The following is a 6,000-nucleotide window of genomic DNA, read 5'->3' as shown; positions in this document are numbered from 1 at the left end:
AAACAAAGTCGCTTTTTCTGTCCACGTGTCCCTTTGTTCCCTTTAATTGCGTTTTTTTTTAATAGAAAGAGTGATTAAAGAGGAAGGCTTGTGATAAATATAAAGATATTTATGGGAGTTCGCTATTTTACAAGTGAAATATCAGACGGCCATTCGGTAAGAGATTCATTGTCAAGGCAACCGTCATCTAACGTCGTCGTCGTTGCCACATACGTCACCTAAGTGTTACGGGGTCGTCAATCTATCCCCTAAATTATAAGGGTCACCTAATGGTTTGACGGATGAATCGCATAATAGGTTGTTTTAATCAAAATATACGTCACCTAAGTTTTACGGGGTTGTCAATTCATCCCCTAAATTATAATGGTTTAGGTGTCACTTAAACGTCGGTGAAAACAAAACTTGCGTTAGGTGCCCCTTATATTCGCTTAAGGGACACCTAAATTTTAGGTATCGTTGGTGAAAACGGGCATAAGTCGCTCAACTAAAAAAAGTATTCGGCGAAGTACGAGTATATTATTTTATTTTAAAGGAACTTTTCGTTCAAATTCCTTTGAACGTAACTGAGATGATGTTGTCAGTAGAGTTAAACACGTTATAAATGTACATTCATTGACCATACAAAAAATTATCAAAAACTAGCGGTACTACGGAACCCTGTATTGCGCGTGGCCCGACACGGGAAAGCTTAATTTATTTACTAGATTATAGATATTGCCAGAGTTGCAAATAATGCATTACTTTAGTTAATGCATTCACGTTTCATTACTCATTACTTTTAGTAATGAGTAATGGAGTCAGTGTCCATTACTTATTACTTTTAGTAATGAGTAATGTGAAATTTCCACTACTCATTACTTTTAGTACTTAATGAGTAATGAGAAATTTCCACTACTCATTACTTTTAGTAATGAGTAATGAGAAATTTCCACTACTCATTACTTTTAGCATTGAGTAATGGTGTCAGTGCCCATTACTAATTACTTTTTTTTAATGGCATAAAAATTAATTCTCATTACATTTTTTTTGTAATGAGAAAAGTATCATCTTCACATTACTCATTTTTTAATTTAATGCGTACTTTAAAAATGTACATTACAAATTACAGTTTTTAATGTTAATGAGTACATACTGTACCATTACACATTATTTTTAAAAGATTTTATTTGACTTGCTCTGTATGTATGTATGTAACTTTTTTCAAAGACCCCCCAAACACTCCCCTACGAAACTTCTCCCCCCCCCCCTCATTCGGGGGGTCCAGGACTAAAGATGGCTGAGTTATGAGTCGAGGGGTTTTCTTCCAGGGGGGGCGAAGTCTTGAAAGTTTGCTTGCCCGCAGGTACTTGTGAGGTACCCTCGCTGTTCTCCTGAATATGAAAATAGTTGTCGCCCTTATTACTCGGTACCATCATCATCCATAATATTTTTTTTATTTACATAATGAGATGTCTTCCACTATACTTACAATACTTTTAATAGTAATGTAATGGACAAATACATTACTCATTCTTTGCATTTAATGGACAATAAAGGTCCGATAATGGCTCATTATTTTGTAAAATGGCAATTGGCAATGTAAGATACTCCATTACTATTTTTTTTTTGTAATAGTAATGTGAATATTCACATTACTCATTACTTTTTTAATGTGTAATGGAGGACCACACATTAATCATTTACTGAGTAATGGATACCAATTAAATTTCCATTAAAAAAAGTAATGAATAGTGCATTATTTTTTACATTAAGATTTTTGCAACGCTGGATGTTGCCTCCGTTGCTTGTACCTACTGCAATCCGTTTAAATAGTGCGGACCCTACTATTTTTAAGGAAAAAAAACTATATAATTATCGTCTTTTAAATATCTTTCCGAGACTTCAACGGTCTTAACTCTTACCACAAAAAAACTAAACATCTATTGAACAGTTGTTTTGAGACCATTTTGTACTGAATTTTTCCCTAATCAACTGTTCAAGAAGTGTTTAAATCTTTTGTAGTAAGACCATAAATATCTTTAATTTGATTAAATACTACTTATTTTGATTAAAAATACTTATTTCAATGATTCAAGCTTTACACTTTTGACATTTAATAGTGCATAGTGGACTGTGGATAGTACGGATTTAGCGTTTGCACATTGATTACGGGCTTTTTAGGGTTCCGTAGCCAAATGGCAAAACGAAACCCATAACAGATTCGACATGTCTGTCCGTCCGTATTATAGTGAAGGCCGAAGAGTAAAAATAACAATACTTACATAGAATAATTTATACACATTTATTCCTCCGGAACATGTACATTTTATCAAGACGTAATATTATTATTTATTACCTCTTAAGCTATGACGTAAAATAAAAATTTTAACAATAATATTTAATGTTTAATGTGACAGCGGAATAATTTTTGTATGTTATTATTTATGAAGCCATTTAAAATATTTACGTAAATGATATTAATTTGCTTGAAATTAAATTTTTAAAATAATTACAATTTACATTAAGTATTCTAATTTATCAAATGTTTTTGTTCTACTAACTATTCCTAATATGTGGTGACGCCTTGATAATTTGGCTGCAGCTATATCGATTTTTCTCAACAATGATTAAAGCTAAGAAATTAAAGTTCACTGTCAGTATTCATGATGTCTTTATCTTTGAATTACCCATAGCATAACACGATCGGTTAACTTTTATAACACAGAATAATTAATCAAAAAGACCTCTATAAAAACAGGGATTCTAATTTTGCTAACAGAGCAGAGCTTCCAAAATTTTGTATATAGATTGGTTCAAGCATAATATGCTATAATTTGCCCATAGCTTATATGAAATATATTTATGGTTTTTAAATTACGCGATAAAAACCATTTTGTCGCTTACTTACGCCCTTTTCATTTCTTGCTGTTCCATTTCTTGAGAGGCCGGCCCGGCCTATTGCATAATATTATAAAGTACTTTTATTGGTTGTTATAAACATACAACAATCAGTAAAATTGTACGATTAGTTTTATAAAATGATAATTTACTTAACAACAGTTATCCATAACATAAAATATTTATCCATTAAATAATAAAACTACATACATAAAAATTTTAGGGTGGGTTGCACCAGAGTCGTAGTTATAGTTAAGGTTAAGGTTATCGTCAAATATGGCGTCCATTATGGACTTTTTGACCGACTTCCAAAAAGGAGGAGGTAATACGTTCGGCTGTATGTATCTTTCTTTTTTATGTATGTTCAACGATTACTCAGCCGTTTGTGGTCCGATTTACAAAATTCTTTTTGTGTTGTATAGGGTTTGACTCGAATTTGGTACCATGTTCATAAAAGTGGTGACCTGATGATGGGATCCATGAGTAATCGAGGAAACTCCTCAAAATTTATATGGAAACATATATAGTGATTTAAATTTTTTCTGAAGTGTTTCAGGCATATACTACCAAAAAGTAAGATTTAGCACCAGGATGTACCCTGGTTCCGAAGGTACCCAACGGAACTTTTGAATCCTTATAGATACAAGTTCGAGGATTTTGGCTTTATTTAAAGTACTCCAAGCAAAAGCTTATGAATTCTACATTATTTCTGCTGAACATAGGCTAAATTTTATTTTGGAAAAAGTTGGGTTTCGTAAGATATTTGGGTTTTTCGGACGCCAGGTGTAAAATCAACCAGAAAAGTTACTTATTTTGCGTACGCTGCCGAAACTATAAAAGATAGAACCATAAAATGTTCTAAGTAGTTGTAGATCTTATAAATATCTACAGAAAAGTCAGCGGGTAGTAGCGCGGGCGCCGCAGCCTCCGCGTCCACCGCCCAGGGCGAGAAGACCCCCACCGCCCACAACAAACAGCTCCAGAATGTCAAGGGACAAGACCACTATACTTATCTATGTCGAGTGAGGCACAATAACCATTTTTTTTTTATCTTAAAATTTTTTTTGGACTACATTTAAACGCGTTTATTTTACTTATGCTATTAATCCTTATGAAAATAAATTATTTCATCACTAAGTACAGTTTATGTAGATAACATTTGGTCTTTGAATGATTAAAATTGGACGTTTAGTTTTGAAATTATGGCGAAATTAAAATATAACGATAGTGGGCGTCACCAAGCGGGGGTGCGAGTGCTGGAGGAAGACAATCTGTGCAGTGTGCACTATAATATGCATCCCTTCGGATAATGACTGCGTCCGCCTCGTCGATGTCAGTGTTAGAGTCTGTGAATTGATCTGGGAATCATTTTGCTGACCGAGTCTTTCCTGGGTAGGCTTTTTGCAGCCGTAACCGACATCCACGCGGGCGGAGCCGCGGGCGACCGGCTAGTAATAATATGTACAACTCTAAGACAACAAGCTATAAGTAATATAGCCTTGTGGTCTCATAGGTAACTAAAAAGAGTAAAATTATTTGATTCTTTTTAGATTATTTTTAAGAATATTACTTTTACCTTGGAAGTCGTTTTTAATTTTTTGTTAAAAAATAATAATACTAGGACAGTTCATTTGACATTTTGTTATGGTTAAAGTTATAGTTAAAGTGAGTTGGTGCAACCCACCCTTTATGTGTAAATTAAAAGTACCACACATGGTAGCTACCGGTCGGGGCGTGTGACGTAAACGAGCGGCGGTCTCCTGTTGCGAGGTGTCACATGAATCACTCGGCGTCGATGGACAGCAGCCAAGGCTCTAATTTACCCCCGTGATGTAAATGAACGATGGCTTTGGTCATTTCGACGAGTTTTACTACGATGAGATTTATTGCCTAGAAGTTCACTATGAATTCGAATCACTTTTAATCGACTTCGAAAAAGGAAGTACTTTCGCTTATGAGTTTCTTCGTTACAAAATATAAATCTTTATTTTTAACTTTTAAAATGTCTAAAATGAGCAATTAGCATGAACGAGATAGAAGAGCATAATATTATAAGCAGATACGATTTTAGTAAAATACAATTTTCCTTAAACACTAATAATTTTTTTTTATGAAATAAGGGGGCAAACGAGCAAACGGGTCACCTGATGGAAAGCAACTTCCGTCGCCCATGGACACTCGCAGCATCAGAAGAGCTGCAGGTGCGTTGCCGGCCTCTTAAGGGGTAATAGGGGAGGGTAGGGAAGGGAATAGGGGAGGGTACGGAAGGGAATAGGGCAGGGTACGGAAGGAAATAGGGGAGGGTAGGGAAAGGAAAAGGGTAGGGGATTGGGCCTCCGGTAAACTCACTCACTCGGCGAAACACAGCGGAAGCGCTGTTTCACGCCGGTTTTCTGTGAGGACGTGGTATTTCTCCGGTCGAGCCGGCCCATTCGTGCCGAAGCATGGCTCTCCCACGTCATATATTTACACAAGGTCTGCTTGTTTTTGTCAAGCATAATTATGCCAGTCACATGATAGGCAAAGAAAAGACTGCGTGAAAATCTTTATTACTAAGAGGGAATAATAACATGTAATATACTAATATCAAATATGCAATAATCAAAATAAGCTGTCTTTTGAAAACAACCATTCTCGTCTGCATTCTGCATAGCTAAAGCTTTGAATACCTATACAGTGGACGTGTGAGGCACGAGGCATGTGTAACGTACGAAAGGCATTTCACACTTGATATGCGACCCCACGGCTACGTATATTAATCACTACCCGCCACCCGACAATTTATGCTAATTATTTTGTGGTATTGTAATGAATGCAGATCGTAATAGATAAGATTGCACATGATACGAATGTTAATGCTGACATCGATGCTAGGTTTCTAAACAGCCTCGGTGAATTACCTGACGAGCTAGAAATAAATACTGACATAGTATGTCGTATACTTGTGAAGCAAAATTGTAAAGCAGTAAAAAACAGACGTATTGAAAAGGGAAAAAACCTTAAACCGTAGTAATATTATAATAGGTACTATTAGGTTCACATGAATTCTAAGAAAATGCAAATATTATGCGTTGCATATTATAGATCGAATTTTTTCTTGTAGTGCAGGTGGATTAGTTGATA

Source organism: Aricia agestis, chromosome 5 (genome assembly GCF_905147365.1).
Source record: "Aricia agestis chromosome 5, ilAriAges1.1, whole genome shotgun sequence".
NCBI classification, from domain to species: Eukaryota; Metazoa; Arthropoda; class Insecta; order Lepidoptera; family Lycaenidae; genus Aricia; species Aricia agestis.
The sequence above is the reverse complement of the archived record's forward strand: the minus strand, read 5'-3'. Positions refer to the sequence as shown.